This window comes from Lissotriton helveticus, chromosome 2_1 (assembly GCF_964261635.1).
Source record: "Lissotriton helveticus chromosome 2_1, aLisHel1.1, whole genome shotgun sequence".
Classification (NCBI taxonomy): domain Eukaryota; kingdom Metazoa; phylum Chordata; class Amphibia; order Caudata; family Salamandridae; genus Lissotriton; species Lissotriton helveticus.
Genome location: NC_136059.1, coordinates 271,479,238 through 271,495,754, shown reverse-complemented (window position 1 = coordinate 271,495,754; position 16,517 = coordinate 271,479,238).

Genomic DNA, 16,517 nt, shown 5'->3' with positions numbered 1-16,517 from the left:
TCCTCTTTAACGTAACCCTCTCAAATAGATCATCATTTAAAGGCGTTTTAATCTACCGCCCTCCAAGACCTAGATCCAAATTCCTTTTGTCCCTAGACACCATCATTGAGGTCTCAGTAGGATCACCCCATTTCACCATCTTGGGGGACTTCAATTTCCATCTTGAAGTCGCAGATGATCCGGATACTGTCACCCTAATCAACGATCTAGAGGCAGCTGGTCTTCCTCAATTAGTTAAAGAGCCCACACATAAAGCAGGACACACTCTGGACGGACTATTTACCAGTAACTTACAGATTGCCATCACCAAGGTCATCCCTCTAGTCTGGACAGATCACGCGGCCGTATGTTTTTCCATTCCGACAATCTCCAACAACCCTCTGTCCACTCCATCTATACCCATGAATTTCAGAGATTGGAAAAACATAAATCTGGACCTTCTCGCACAAACAATGCGAGATAGCCACACGCCGAATGAACAAAATCCCGTGATAGCCTCCGATTCTTACCTTAACAAACTAAAGACAGCCTGCAATGTGCTAGCACCCAGCAAAATCTCTCACAGAAATAGGAAGATTCCATCGGCTCCCTGGTTCACCGAGCCTCTCCGACTGCAGAGACAATACTGCAGGAACCTAGAAAGGCAGTGGCGTCGCCACTTCACTCCTGGTGAAAAGATCATATACAAAAATGCTCTATCACATTACAAAAAACTTATAACAGCGGAGAAAACCATCTACTATACCAACCAAATCAATCAGGCTAAAAATAGTACAGGCAAACTATTTCAGGTAGTTAACTACCTATCCAACCCCCTTGCTCCTCGCCCAGAAGGATCACAGGCTCTCACAGATGCCTTGGCCAACTTTTTCGAAGACAAAGTTAGAACTATCTTCACTACCTTCTCTCCCGATCCATCACTCACCTTCCCTCGGCAAGAGACCACTGAAACTGATCCAGTTTTCCCAGCTTTTCAGGCCACCACGCAGGAACTTGTCCAACCCTTAATAGCCCAAACCAAATCTGGCTCACCATTCGATCCTTGTCCTCCGGGCGTTTGCAATCTTATCTCTGAAGCCATTGCACCGTCACTATCCTCAATCTGCAATGCAATGTTTGCCACGGGCGTCTACCCTTCTGTATGGAAGGAGGCTACCATCAAACCTCTTTTGAAAAAACCTACTTTAGACCCCCTTCTTCCTGCCAGCTACAGGCCCATCGCATGTCTCCCGTTCCCTGCTAAGATTTTCGAAAAAATCATGAACATCCAGCTGTCAACCTACATACATAACAACAACTTGTTGGACGATACCCAATTTGGGTTTCGACAGGGCCACGGAACAGAGACTGCGCTCCTAAAAGCCGCGGATGAGATTAGGTCCACTATGGACAATGGAGGTTCAGCAATTCTGATACTCCTAGATCTCTCCGCAGCATTCGACACGGTCGATCACGTCATTCTGATCGACCGTGTCGCGGACATAGGAATAAAGGACAAGGCTAAAGACCTTCTTGCCTCATTCCTATCCAACCGTCCACAAACAGTGAAGATGGGCAATTATACCTCCCAGACGTTCTCCCTACCCTGTGGAGTACCGCAGGGATCCTCGCTAAGCCCGACACTTTTTAATATATATGTGTCGGACTTGGCGAGGGTCATAAAATCTCATGGAATCTCACTGACGACATATGCTGACGACACTCAACTAGTGTTGTCCGTATACAATGACGGCGCCTCTGTAGCAGCCAATTTCCAAAATGGAATGAAGGCAATAAGCTCCTGGATGTCATCCAACTGTTTAAAACTGAATTCTGATAAAACAGAAGTGATGACATTCGGGAGGCTGCATCCCACATGGTCTCCGCAATGGTGGCCTGCTCAAATGGGACAACCTCCAGAACCTGTGAGCAAGGTACGAAACCTAGGCGTTATCTTTGATACAAAGATGTCCTTCCAACATCATGCCAATGCAGTGGTTTCCTCCTCTTTTTATACTCTAAAAAAGATTAAAAAATTAATTCCTTATCTCCCCCCATCAGCAGGCAAAACCTTAGTCAGCACACTAGTCTTTTCAAAAATAGACTATTGTAATGCCCTCCTACTGAACGCACAACAGAGGGTTCTTAACAGACTGCAGACGGTGCAAAATGTTGCAGCCAGGACACTGCTTTCCATCCCTAAGTTTGCACCTACTTCCACTTACATCAAACAACTGCACTGGTTGCCAGTGAGAAGTAGAATTAAATTCAAGGCTCTTTGTATAGCATACAAAGCTATCCACAACCAAGGCCCTCTATTTCTAAAACAAGCGTTTCAGCCACTCGAACACCTCAGAACTCTACGCTCATCCACAGCTCACCTACTCAAAGTTCCCCGAACACGAAGAGCTAGTTGGGGAGACAAACGCTTTTCTGTTGCTACAGCCAGGTTGTGGAACACGCTCCCCCTCCACATCAAAACCGCGCCCACACTCCTCAACTTCAGGAAACAACTAAAGACATGGTTGTTCTCAGCCTGATTACTCCCTTGACCCATTGGAAGTTCTGCAACTCAGCGCCGAGACACCGTTGAGGTATTTGCGCGCTCTAAAAATTGCTCAAATAAATAAATAAATAAATAAATTCACCGATTATGGGAATCAAGAAATCAAATGGAACATATAGGATTGTTCAGGATTTGAGAAAAATTAATCAGATTGTCGTACCATGTTGTCCTGTGGTTCCAAATCCTGCAGTCATTTTATATCAGATTCCACATGATGCAGAATGGTATACTGTTATTGATCTTTGCAATGCGTTCTTTACTGTACCATTACATCCTGAGAGTCAAGAAATTTTTGCTTTCAGATTTCAGAGTAGGACCCTCGCATGGTGTAGAATTCCTCAAGGGTATACAGAAAGTCCTTCTATTTTTAATGAGCTGTTAAAAAGATCTTTGGAAGATCTAGATTTACCTGGCAGGTCAACGTTGGTGCAGTATATTGACGATTTGTTAATAGCTGCTAAAACAAGAGAAAATTGTGTGACAGACACGATTATTCTGCTAAATCATCTAGCAGATGAGGGACATAAGGTGTCTCCAGCTAAATTACAGTTTTGTAAACAGGAGGTAAAATATCTAGGTCACAGAATTGCAAAGGGAAAGAGACAAGTGACAGTTGAGAGAATTAAAATGATTCAAGCAATGCAACCTCCAAGAACACAAAGACAGGTCAGAATGTTTCTGGGAATGGTTGGTTACTGTCGACAATGGATAAGTGGATTTTCGGTAATTGCGAAACCACTACAGAGATTGACTAAATCAGATGTAAAAGACCCAATTGTTTTAAACGAAGCTGAGTTTGAGTCTTTTGAAAATCTAAAAAGAAGTGTGTGTGAAGCTCCAGCTTTAGGCATGCCAAATTATGAGAAAGGTTTTGAACTATATTGCAGTGAAAGAGAGGGATGTGCTTTGTCTGTGTTAATTCAAAGACATGAGAATCTAAAGAAGCCCATTGCATATTTCTCTGCAGTTCTTGATCCAGTTGCTAAAGCCTTACCAGGCTGTTTAAAAGCAGTTGCAGCAAGTGTCAGCCTTGAGCAAAGTGAAGGAATCATAATGGGATTTCCTGTGAAAGTTTGTGTGCCTCATTCAGTTGAAATATTACTGACAAGAGGTCAAACTCAGCATTTAACTAGCAGTAGGTTGACTAAATATGAAAAAATTATACTGGGAGCAGATAATGTTTCTATTGCAAGATGTGTGAATCTGAATCCTTCCACATTGTTACCTGATTCTGAAATTATTGATGAAAATGATGTGGAACATGAGTGCTTGGATGTTATGGAATATTGCACCAAGCCTAGGCAGGACATTAAAGATGTTCCTTTGCCTGAATCAGATTTTGTTTACTTTGTGGATGGTTCTTGTTTGAGGTCAGAAGGAGGTATTTTAAAGGCAGCTTATTCAGTTTGTACAGTTGCAGATGTTGAAGAAGCATCATGTCTTGAAGGAATTCGTTCAGCACAGATGGCTGAATTAATTGCTTTAATTCGTGCTTGCGAAATTTCAAAGGATTTGAGAGTTACCATAATAACTGACAGCCAGTATGGGTACGGAGTTGTGCATGATTATGGACAGCTCTGGTCTCAGAGAGGCTATTTAACTTCAGCAGGGTCACCAATTAAAAATGCAGTGTTTATCAAAAGATTAATTGATGCTATACAATTACCTAAAGAAATTCCTGTGGTTAAGTGTGCAGCACATACAAAGGGTGTGGATTTTATCTCCAAAGGTAATGCTTATGCAGATGAAACAGCAAAATACTGTGCAAAAAATTGTCGTGCTTACAATCGGGGAAAAAGCAAAGAATGTGATTCAAATTCATTGATGCTAACATCAGTAGTGGAAACATGGCAGGAAATTAGGGATTTGCAAAGTGAAGCTGATGATGAGGAAAAGGATTCGTGGTTAAAGGCAGAATGTAGACCATGTGATGAGGATGGAGTATGGACTTACAAAGATGGCAGAGTAGTTTTACCAAATTGTTTAATTGCTGACATGGCCAGATTATATCATGGTCCTGGCCATATTGGAAGAGATTCCATGATCAGACTTTTTAAAGAGACTTGGTTTAATAACAAATTCAGGACTATTGCTGAGTCTTTTTGTCAGAGGTGTTTAACTTGCCAGCAAATGATTGATTGATGATTGATTGATTGATGCTTTATTTCGATATGCACATATCATAAAAGCAGTACAAAAAGATAAAAACAGCATGTCGAAATAGGTAAGACTGTACAAATAGAATGATAATTAAAACACGGTATGTCAGCATAAATTAACTAAAAAAGAATTAAATTGATATGGACAGTCTTCTAAGTCTTATCAACCAAGCCCATTTTAAAAATTTTGCAACAGCACAAACAATAGGAGGGGCTGTATTGGTTAAAAGAATCCGGAGGGCAACAGAATGCAGACGAGTCCCCAGTTCTCTGCAAATGGGGGCAAGCCAACGTGATCTGGGGCGACCATAGTCCGGGCATTCAAAAAGAAAGTGTTGCACCGTCTCTGGTTTGTCCGGACAAGAGGCACAAAAACGTGAGGTGGGCTGGGCTTTATTCCACCTTGAACAGAGATCCGCCAAGGGCAAGGTTCCTAGCCGAAATTTAATGAACAAGGACCTATCCATAGCAACTGTTATGATATCCATATATGGCTCATACAAGACAACGTCTTTGAACAACAGGAAAGCTGCGGTGGTTTTGCAATGCTGCTGGCTACTAGAACGCTTCACGTCAACCCACTCCCAGAAAAGTTTTTTTAAAATCTTCTTTGGTGGAGCGGAGTGACTATGCCAGCAAGAGGCCAAACCCAATTCCCCTAAAAGATGTTTTATGTCCTTCAGCCATTTGATGCTACTCCAACCATCAGCATGCATTACTTCTGCCAGCCCATTGGCATACGATTGTAGCTCCGGGACCCTCCACAAGCGTGCCCAGAGCAGAAGGGGACGAAGCCGAGCCTGGTCCCTTATGGCTTTACAGCCCGTGTCCAAGAGCATTGGGATGGTCGGGCTGCTCGATGGAATAGCAAGAAGATCCTTGATAAATTTATTTTCGGCCTTGCTCAGTGAGTCGACTTTGCCCAAGCCCCACAGTTCCGATCCATAGAGAGAAGCAGGGACTGCACGAGCTTTGTAAATCTCCAGTATGGGTGCAACACAATGTTTTGAGGAGTTATTGTACTCTTTAAGAAGGGCGCCCCCCACCCTTTTGTGGGCCAGAGTCATTTTATCGATGTGGGCAGTCCAGCTCATTGCATCATTCAGACGGATCCCCAGATAATCAAATTCCGCCACTCTTTCTAGAGGTATGGAGTTCAGAATTGGAGGGGGACCAAGTTTGCGGGGTGGGTGCATGACTAGGTACTTGGTCTTGTCTATGTTAATGACAAGGCCTTTAGTGGTACAGAAATCCTGGAAGCGGTTCAGCAAAGACTGTAGACCTTGAGGGGTTTTGGAGATGAGGAGGGTGTCATCGGCGAACAACAGAGTTGGAATTTTTACTCCACCCAGGCTGGGAGCATCTGTTGGTTCGCCCAGTAGGTGATCTACCACCCCGTTAATATAGAGGGAGAATAAGGTAGGGGCCAAAACACAGCCCTGTCTTACTCCCCTCTCGACCCTGATTTTATCGGTCTTTTCCCCATTCAGCCCCCATCTAACCTGGGCATAGGTGTTGGTGTGCAGGTTAATGAGGAGGTTCAGTAGGTACGGGGGCATCCCTAAACCATGAAGCACCCTCCAAAGTTCCTCCCTTGGTACCAGGTCAAAGGCAGTCTTAAGGTCAATAAAGGCCAAATAGAGACTGCCTTTGCCCAGCACCACCACCTTCCAGTGTAACAACAAAAGCCTAAAGGCCTGTTCAATAGTTCCTGTACCTGAACGGAACCCAGCCTGCATGTCGGACAGAATGTGATTGTCGTCCACCCATTGAGTAATTCTCCCCAAGATGGTTTTCCCGGCCAATTTCTGGCTGGAGTCTATTAGGCTTATAGGCCTATAGTTCCCGGGTAAATCCCGACTGCCCTTTTTAAAGATGGGGACCACCTCCGCACCTCTCCAGGAGTCAGGCACAAGCCCTCCCCCCATGATTGCATTGAGAAGTGCAGAGATTAAAGCCCCCCATTCTTCCGGGTAGGCACGGAGGATATCCCCCGGCAGGCCATCCGGGCCAGCTGCTTTCAAGGGGACCAAGGTTTTGATCTGCTTTGTTACATCTAGGGGGGAAAACAGATCCAGGTCACGGTCTAGAGTAAAGGCTGGGATTTTAAAGTGATCATTAAGGGGGCCTTCAACAGGGGAGTAAAGATTTTGGAAATGGGAGAACCAAGTCTGGGCGTTAATCGCACAAGTCCTCCGGGAATCGTCGGGACGATTCCTTTTGCCCACCATGTCCCAAAAACCTTTAGCATCTTTCCCTCGGCTGGCAGCCAGGAGGTCCTGCCAGAAGTTATCCTCCCATTCCATCCTAGCATTTTTCTGGCAGAGTGTGTAGTGTCTCCTGGCCTCCCTAGTCCTAAGCGGCAGTTTGGACTTAACTGCCTCGATAAGAAGTGATTTCGCCTCCCTACACTTTTGGTTGTACCAGCCCTGACCCGGTCGTAGGCTGGGTTTCCTTCCGCTCGGGTGGGCTGGGACTACAAAGAGGTCGCCAATGGCCTGAATTATGGCACAAAACCTAGGTGTCACCTCCATCAGCCCTTCCTCTTGGCAGTCAAGATTGGCCAGGGCTGAGACCAGAAGCTGCCTAATCGCAGAGGTTTTCTCCTCCGAAAGAGCCAGCTTCGCCCACTTTATCCTTCGCCCACAGTTCGTGACCACTGACAGGTCTGGAGCGGGGTTACACGGAGAACCACTCACGGTGCTGTTGACGCACCTGTGGGAGAGGGTGAGGGACAGGAGATTGTGATCACTCTCCACAGAAGGTAAAACTACCATGTCCTCCACCATGTCCCACAGGTGTATGTCAAGGAGGAAATAATCAATTCGTGACGTGTGTCCTGGCCTGTTATAGGTGTGCGCCCCTACTTTGTCGGACCTGGTTCTGCCATTGGCAGCTCTAAGCCCAAACTCCATAACTAAGGAGTTGATCTGGAGGGCCACTTCTGTCCACTTTTTGACAGGGCCAAGCTCGAGGGGAGGAATCCCCCACCCATTATCAAGTTCCTCCTGATCTGCTAGGATGTCCAGATCGAGAGGCTCGAAAGTGCAGTTCAGATCACCTGCCAACAGTGTACAAAACCTGTATGGAGATGAGCGGAGTTGCGCTTCCAAGCAAGCTATAACTGGGGATTCTCTTCCCCCCTTTGTGCCACGGGCATAGATGTTAAAAATGTTTAGAATGACTCTGCCCTGGGGGTTTCTAAGCAAAATATTTAGGAGGTCAGGGCAGTTTGTGTCCTTCTCCTCCACCCTACAATTAAGTTCGGTGGCTACCCAGATTAGTGAACCGCCAGAGGGGCGGCCCCTACCAGTTACGCTTTCTGCTGCCGGCAAAAAGTGGGTGGAATAACCCGCCTTGTGAAGGGGCACCCGACTCCAGGTTTCCTGGAACAGGCAAATGGAGTATTGCCCCACACGCTCGCTCCAATCCGGCAACGCCAGCTTCCTTTCGAGGCCCGCAACATTCCAGCTGAAAACCCTAATCTGGGGGTCCGTTACAGCTGCAATGCTACAGTCCTCGACAGGGGGTGACAAGTCCGCAGAACCCACATCGAGGGGACCAGGCGGAGAATTGTGGGAAACCCCAGTCTCCCCCTTCCCCTCTACAGACTCGGCCGTAGCCAGAGTCTGCAGTGGGGAGGAGGAGCCATTGGATCTGTGGTATGGTGTTGACCCAGCGACAAAGCCTGGGGCCACAACATCCTCCCCCGGATCATAACTGAGTCAACAACTCCCAGGTCCCCAGTTTGGTATCACTGGAGCTGGGCATAGCTGCCGAGAAAGAACTCCCGGGGTCAGAAGGCCATGGGCAGTGTTTTCCATCAAAAATTGGCCCCCTGGGCTGCCAATGAAGGAGGGTTGTCCAAGGTGGATGGAGGGGGTGGTCCTAATAGACCGTGGATAAAAGAATGTTAGATCGACAATGTCGATACCCGAACCAGCCGTGGGTTGGCCTTGGGAGCATATAAATTGGGCAACCCTAGCATCTTGGAAATTTACAACCACACAATCCCCTTCAAACGATTTTTTCCCGTGTCCAATCCAACCCACCCTGCGTACACCAAGAATAATTCCATCCACTCCCGCAGGCAAGGGCCTGTTGGCTTTCAACCAGTGGATGACCTTATTCTTTAGTGCCTGATGGTTTTCCCGCTGGGTACTCCCAATGGGGGGGACTTTCGTAAGGATGACAACATACGGGTGGCACTCAGGGGGGAGGTTAACTGGGGGGCACTTGCGTCTACTGTTCTGAGGAGGACCCAAAGGGAGCCGATTTGTAGGTTGGCCGGGAATAGATGCAACCTTAGGAGTTGATGCAACACCACCAGTTGCATCAGATATAACAACCCCAGGTTGCGAAATAGGGCCCGTCCCTCCGTTCTTGTGTTGTCTTGGGGCCTGGGTAGCCACCGGGGATATTGCTGCTGGGGGAAGGGTAGCATGCACGTGGGCAACACAAGTTGGAGCCTTCGGCTTTACCTGTCTAAGACCGACCTTTGGAGCAGCCAAGATCGTATTCCCAGGTGCAGGGTGCTTGGGCGGCTGCATCAGTTGGTCTCCCTGGGGGGATCTCACTGGGACCTCTATCCTGTTGGACTCATCTAACCTATCAGTCCTATCCTTACTGGGCTTTGGCTGGTGCTTGAGAAGGGTCTTTAGGGCAAAGAAATTGTCCCTAGTAGCCTGCTCAAAGCAGTCAAGCCTTTCCCCCAACCTCTTGACCTGGTCTATAAGTGGCAACACAAGAGACTTGACCATCTTCTCAAACGCCTCCATAGAGTGACCCACGTTGTCCTGAACAGGTGTTAGTGTGGCCAACAAGAAGGGTGGTACTGTATCAGTAACAGCCGGAGCGCTAATGGCTGGCCCTGTAGATACTGGTCCGGCGTTGCTCTGGGGGGGAGGACCCCTCAGGGGCGGGTACCTGGGATGGTTAGTGGTCTTAGATGGGCAACCCTTTCTAGTGTAATTTGCCCTTTTCCCCTTCCTTTTGATAGGCTCCTGGATGGGTTGCTTTTTGGTCAGAGCTTGTGGGACGGTAGCAGGAACCTCAGGGCAGTGTAGGGACTGTATGCCAGGTGAGCCTACTAAAGAGAGCTCATTGCATGGATCCACAAGCACTGCACATGGGCTCGTACTGTGGACACCAACCAGTGAGCTATCGAACCCCTCTAAACCACCCATTGGAGGTGCAATAAGGGAATCCCCAGGTAAATCCCCAAGCAAAGGTGCAGGGGAAGTAGGATTTAGAGGGGACAACACTATTGCTGGCGATGGACTTTTAGCAAGAGGGAAGTCAAGTGAAAGGCGCCGTTCAGATATGGCAAGTTCATTGTCTATGACAGCCGCCACCCTTGTCAAAAATTTGTCCATAGAGCCAAACATAGCACCCCCGGGGGCACTCTCCCCGCAACCCCTCAAGGCCTTACCGGAGCGTGTTGACATGCTGAGATGCGGTACCACAGATTGAAACCGGTACGGTAGATGGAAATGGGGTGGCCCTGCCCTGCCTCCTCCTGCCCCGGACGGCCACAGACGGTCCCGCCCTTGTCCCGGGCTTCTCCCGGTCGCTCCCGCTCGCTCCCGCGAAGCGGAGGTCCTACCCTCCTTAAGATGCTGCTACTGTGTGTTGATTTGGTGATAGGCGGGGGGGCGTGGCCAGCGGGGAGAGCAGCCCAGGTGTTCCTGGTTGGGCGCGCAGGGGCTCCTGGTCGCTGGAGTCCCCTGCCTAGCTCGCAACCCCGCTAGCACACTTGCCTGACCCCGCGCTCCTCCTCAGCTCCTCTATGCAGCCCCCAGGCAGATGACGCGCTGCGGGACCCGCGGAGCGGGTCCGGCGAGTCGTAGCGCCGAGTACAGGAAGAATGGAGGGAGAAGGGTCCGCTGGGCAACAGGTCACCAGGTCCGCCGTACTCCTCTAACAGGTAACGGTCTCAATGCAGAGTGTCCCACAAGCGCAGGGGTTGAGGCAGCTTTTGGCTCCGTTGGCGGGGGGCGTGGCCAGCGGGGAGAGCAGCCCAGGTGTTCCTGGTTGGGCGCGCAGGGGCTCCTGGTCGCTGGAGTCCCCTGCCTAGCTCGCAACCCCGCTAGCACACTTGCCTGACCCCGCGCTCCTCCTCAGCTCCTCTATGCAGCCCCCAGGCAGATGACGCGCTGCGGGACCCGCGGAGCGGGTCCGGCGAGTCGTAGCGCCGAGTACAGGAAGAATGGAGGGAGAAGGGTCCGCTGGGCAACAGGTCACCAGGTCCGCCGTACTCCTCTAACAGGTAACGGTCTCAATGCAGAGTGTCCCACAAGCGCAGGGGTTGAGGCAGCTTTTGGCTCCGTTGGCGGGGGGCGTGGCCAGCGGGGAGAGCAGCCCAGGTGTTCCTGGTTGGGCGCGCAGGGGCTCCTGGTCGCTGGAGTCCCCTGCCTAGCTCGCAACCCCGCTAGCACACTTGCCTGACCCCGCGCTCCTCCTCAGCTCCTCTATGCAGCCCCCAGGCAGATGACGCGCTGCGGGACCCGCGGAGCGGGTCCGGCGAGTCGTAGCGCCGAGTACAGGAAGAATGGAGGGAGAAGGGTCCGCTGGGCAACAGGTCACCAGGTCCGCCGTACTCCTCTAACAGGTAACGGTCTCAATGCAGAGTGTCCCCATTGAGTTGTGCATGATTATGGACAGCTCTGGTCTCAGAGAGGCTATTTAACTTCAGCAGGGTCACCAATTAAAAATGCAGTGTTTATCAAAAGATTAATTGATGCTATACAATTACCTAAAGAAATTCCTGTGGTTAAGTGTGCAGCACATACAAAGGGTGTGGATTTTATCTCCAAAGGTAATGCTTATGCAGATGAAACAGCAAAATACTGTGCAAAAAATTGTCGTGCTTACAATCGGGGAAAAAGCAAAGAATGTGATTCAAATTCATTGATGCTAACATCAGTAGTGGAAACATGGCAGGAAATTAGGGATTTGCAAAGTGAAGCTGATGATGAGGAAAAGGATTCGTGGTTAAAGGCAGAATGTAGACCATGTGATGAGGATGGAGTATGGACTTACAAAGATGGCAGAGTAGTTTTACCAAATTGTTTAATTGCTGACATGGCCAGATTATATCATGGTCCTGGCCATATTGGAAGAGATTCCATGATCAGACTTTTTAAAGAGACTTGGTTTAATAACAAATTCAGGACTATTGCTGAGTCTTTTTGTCAGAGGTGTTTAACTTGCCAGCAAATGAACCCAAACAGAAAGTCAATCGTAGGTACAGGAATTATAGGTCGAGAGGGTGGTCCTTTCACCAGATTGCAAATGGATTTCATTGAGATGCCCCTACACAATTGTTTGAAATATGTTCTTGTGATTGTTTGTTTATTTTCAAGATGGGTAGAAGCTTTTCCTACTCGACATTGTGATTCAATTACAGTTGCAAAACTGTTGCTTAGAGAAATCATTCCAAGGTATGGTTTTCCTGTCACTATTGAAAGTGATGGAGGGAGCCATCTTGATAACAAACTTATGAAATTAATTTGTGAAGCATTAAATATTGAGCAGAAAATACACTGTGCATACAGACCAGAGGCATCTGGAGTTGTTGAGCAAATTAATGGAACAATTAAGAACAGGATTGGAAAAATGTGTCTAGATACAGGTGTAAAGTGGACAGATGCTCTTCCACTGGTTCTAATGTCATTAAGGAGTACACCTGATAAGAAGACAGGTCTGAGTCCTCATGAAATTTTAATGGGCAGGGTCATGAGACAAGCTTTTGTTCCAGTTGGCAAATTGTTGAGCATTAATGACAGTGCTATTTTAGAATATTGCAAGAGACTGTCTGACGTAGTGACTTCTGTGTCTAATCAGGTGGGAACTGAAGCACAATCAGATGAAAAAGTACAGACTCATGATTTGAAACCTGGAGATTGGGTCAGGACAAAAGTTCATCGAAGAAGAAATTGTTTGGTCCCTAGGTGGCAAAAACCTAGGCAGATAATTCTAGTCACTACAAATGCAGTAAAATGTAGAGGATTGAAGAGGTGGATACATCCAAGCCACACTATTCCAATTCCTACTCCTGAAAACTCTGATGAAGAGAGTGATTCTACAGATGATTCTGATTCCGAAATAGAAGGTGAAAGAAGTTCAGATTCTGAAGATCGACAGAGAGGTCGACATCTGGAAAATCTGCAAGTGAATAAAGACTTGAATAAAGAAGATTTGGGAATCATTGAAATAGACTCTGAAAGTGATGAAGATCTGATTAAAAGAAATTCAGCAGAAGAGTCTGTCAAGAAATTGAATGGAGTAGAGACTATTGAAAATTTTGAAGTCAGAGAAGCTGAATCAATTGAAATTTCTGACCAGGAGAATATCGAAAAGCAGAGGATAAGCTCTGGAAGAAGGAATAATAAACCAGAAACTGGGAAGTTAAAGGTAATTGAAGAGGAGGAGGAGAACGAATTGCCAAGTACCAGTGATGGAAGACAGAGTATAGTTCCTAACGGAGTGAAACTGCCGAGTAGAAAAGGTCCTGTGTCAAGAATCGAAATTTCTGACAGTGACTCCGGAGAAAGTGACGTGAATGATGAAGATGGAAAAGTACAGAAAAGATCTTGGAAGTCAGAAACAAATGTTTCAGAACCAAAGAGAAAGATCTTGAGAAAGGGTGATTTGTGGCCAAGCGTCAGGCTAATTAAAAATTCTAAGGAGCAGGTGGATGAAACTACTAGTCAAAAAGAGCCTGAAAAGAAAGCCAAAAAAGGGAGGAAAATAGAAGTAGTGTCTAGAAAAACTAAGAGAGTTGTGAAGCCTAATCAGAAATATAGGTCTCCTGAATGGACTTATCTGATAATTCCTCCTGTTATTGAGATTAATAGTAGCAGCCAGGAAGATGAAATTGAAGAAATTAGTGACAATGATTGAAGTACTGATTTATTAAATTGGATTTTTAATTTTATTATTTGGCACAAGGCTGAAGAAATTGTGTTAGGTGACACAAGGTCGAAGAAAACTTGTTTAGCTGGAAAATTTTTGTGACATAAAGTCGAAGATACATTGTTAGGGTTAAAAAAAAAAATCTTTTAAAAGGGGGGTGTGTATAAGTACATTTTAAAATTAATGTTTTAAAATAATTTTTTTTGTTCCTTTTTTATTTTTCTAAGACAAAGTTTGAAAAAAAAATGCCTTACGTTATGGAACGGAGTACTTCAAAATGTTCTATATTCAAGAGATGTTGTAAGATGACTCTGGTATGTGTGCTCGTGTTAATTCTGCTCTGGTTAGTTTTAGCTGCTGTTATTCCTTTTGAAATCAACAAAAATTTACACAGAGTCAATATGACAAGCAAAGCTTCAATTAGTCAAAACAAACATAGTGCAACAGGCAAAGTTATTGATCACAAACCTGAAATTCATCAGGACAAATCTATTAGTGATTTTTCAAGCAATACATTCACAAGGCTTTTAGGAGAATATGTTAAAGTGATGGATGCTAAAGATTGCTATGTTTGTGTAAAGTTACCTGCTTCTGTTTCTGAGGGAGTAACATACAATATGCTTCCTCTTACATATGGTATAACATGTAGTGTGTTAGCTAGTTTGTTCTATCAGACTGGACGTTTGGAATATTTTTATTCAAATTTTGATGACATTTTTGCGAATTTAAAAATTGAAAGTGTTTTAAATAAACATAAAAAAGCCAAACAGATGAGGGAATTTTTCCTAGTAACTAACGAACTCACTTATGAGTATGCTTATAAGAATAATCTAACTTGTAAACTAAGTACTGAAGGAAAGAATTTCCTGAATCTTGTTGAGGAGAGGAGAGCAATTTATAAAAGGAACAAATTAGTTAAGCAGACTAAATCTAGGTTCTGGCAAAAAGAAGATGAGAAGCTTAATGGCAAAATGTTTGATAATGTTGCAATTCACATAGATAAACCAGTTAGTGGTAAGCTTTGTATTAGAAGGGATAATACACTTTTTGATAATTATTTTGTGGGTGCTAGTAATTGTGAAGATACTTATCAAATTATGGGAGGTTGGGGATTCAAAGGTGGCAAGGATCCAATTTTTCCTGGGATTTCTTTTATTTGTGGTGACAAGGCTTACTATAATCTCCCAGACCACTGGTATGGGACTTGTTTTGTTGGAATTGTTTTTCCAAAAATATTTCATGTTGACAGAAATACAGAAGGACTGTTTAAAATTAATAATCATGTAAATAGATATAGAAGAGAAAGTTTCACAGAAATTTTAGGAGATATTTTTGAAGCAGTGATACCTATAGTAGGTATAAACTTGAATGCAGGGAAAATTAGAAAATTATCCACAATTGTCGATAGATTGTCCACTGATACAGCAGATGGTTTCCAATTAGTGAATGTTGAAGTCATTGCAATTAGAACTATGGAGATGCAAGATCGCCTTGCTTTAGATATACTTCTTGCAAAAGAGGGAGGAGTTTGTGGCATTTTACATGTGCAACATTGTTGTACCTACATACCTGACGAAAGTAAAAATATTGATATGTATATTAAGAATATTACAGAAATGCATTCAGAGATAGTTCCATTAGAAGAGGAAGATTTCTCAGAGCGACTTACAAAAAGGTTTCAAGCAATAAAAACCTGGTTCCAAGAAATAGGTGGTTCAGTTCTTGGCAAGATTTTAACACCTTTGATTGTGATAATATTTATAATAGTTCTAACAAAAATTGGTTGTTTATTACACAAGAGAAAGAAACAAATGAAAGAAAAGAAGAGAATTTATAAAATAAAAAAGGAAGAAGAAAATGAAATAGAATTACAAGAATTACATAGGGCACGTTATGATAATTGCAGAGATTTTGCAGAAACAAATTTTTAGAATACTAACTCAAATGGATTTGAATCATTTTCTAATTAGTTTAAATTATCTAAATTTTGGGTGTGGTGTGGTGATTTGTTAATCACCAGATGAGGGAGTTGATGGAGCGAGATAGAGAATTTCTTTTCATTCCAACTCGCAAAGTCATACTTCCATAAAATGAAATAATCCTATTAATGATTTGTGATGTATTTGTACTAAATCAACTTAGATTAAACTTTTACACGCGGGAACATTAACATATGTGCTCATGAATGTGCATTACTGTTGCATCTTTTGTTCGTGCAAAAATAATAAATTAATTTTGTCGTTCTGTCATGTCATAACTAACTGCAGCTGAATTTTAAAAAGTGGCATGTGCTTATTTTGCCTTCCTTGTCTATGTGATGTCATTCTACTCTTTATAGGTGCATAAAGGATTTCGCGGAATAATGAAGACTGGTAGATATAAAATGCTGCTTTATTTGTTTGCTTTGTGCTTTGTGCTAGGTAACATTAGACTAATGGGTGGATTAAATATTTAGCAAACAAAGGGTGGAAACAGAATGAATAATATTTATTTCATTAATTATTTTCTTGTGTTTGTTTTTACATTAGAGAAATTAAGTTGACTGCTTTGGGCCTAGTTCACTCAAGTTTACTAAAAAGATGAATTTATTTTCTGCACGAAGCCTGAGATGTCCTTTCTAAAGTTTTCCATCGAAGTAACATTTGCTGAACTGTGATGAGGCTCTGACATTATTCTGGTCGGACGTGGCCAAGGTCAGGAACCGGCAGAAGGAACATTTGATAACTTGGCATCCGAGGAAGTGAAATGAAACCAGTGAGAAACATTTTCAAAATGTTGCAAGCAAAGGAAGCCTCGTAGCACGTACAGTAGAGACAATGGAGTCTAAGAAAGTGACGGAACTGATGTTTTGAAATTATGGGGTGACATGTCACTTGTCACTCACGAGCCAATGGGAC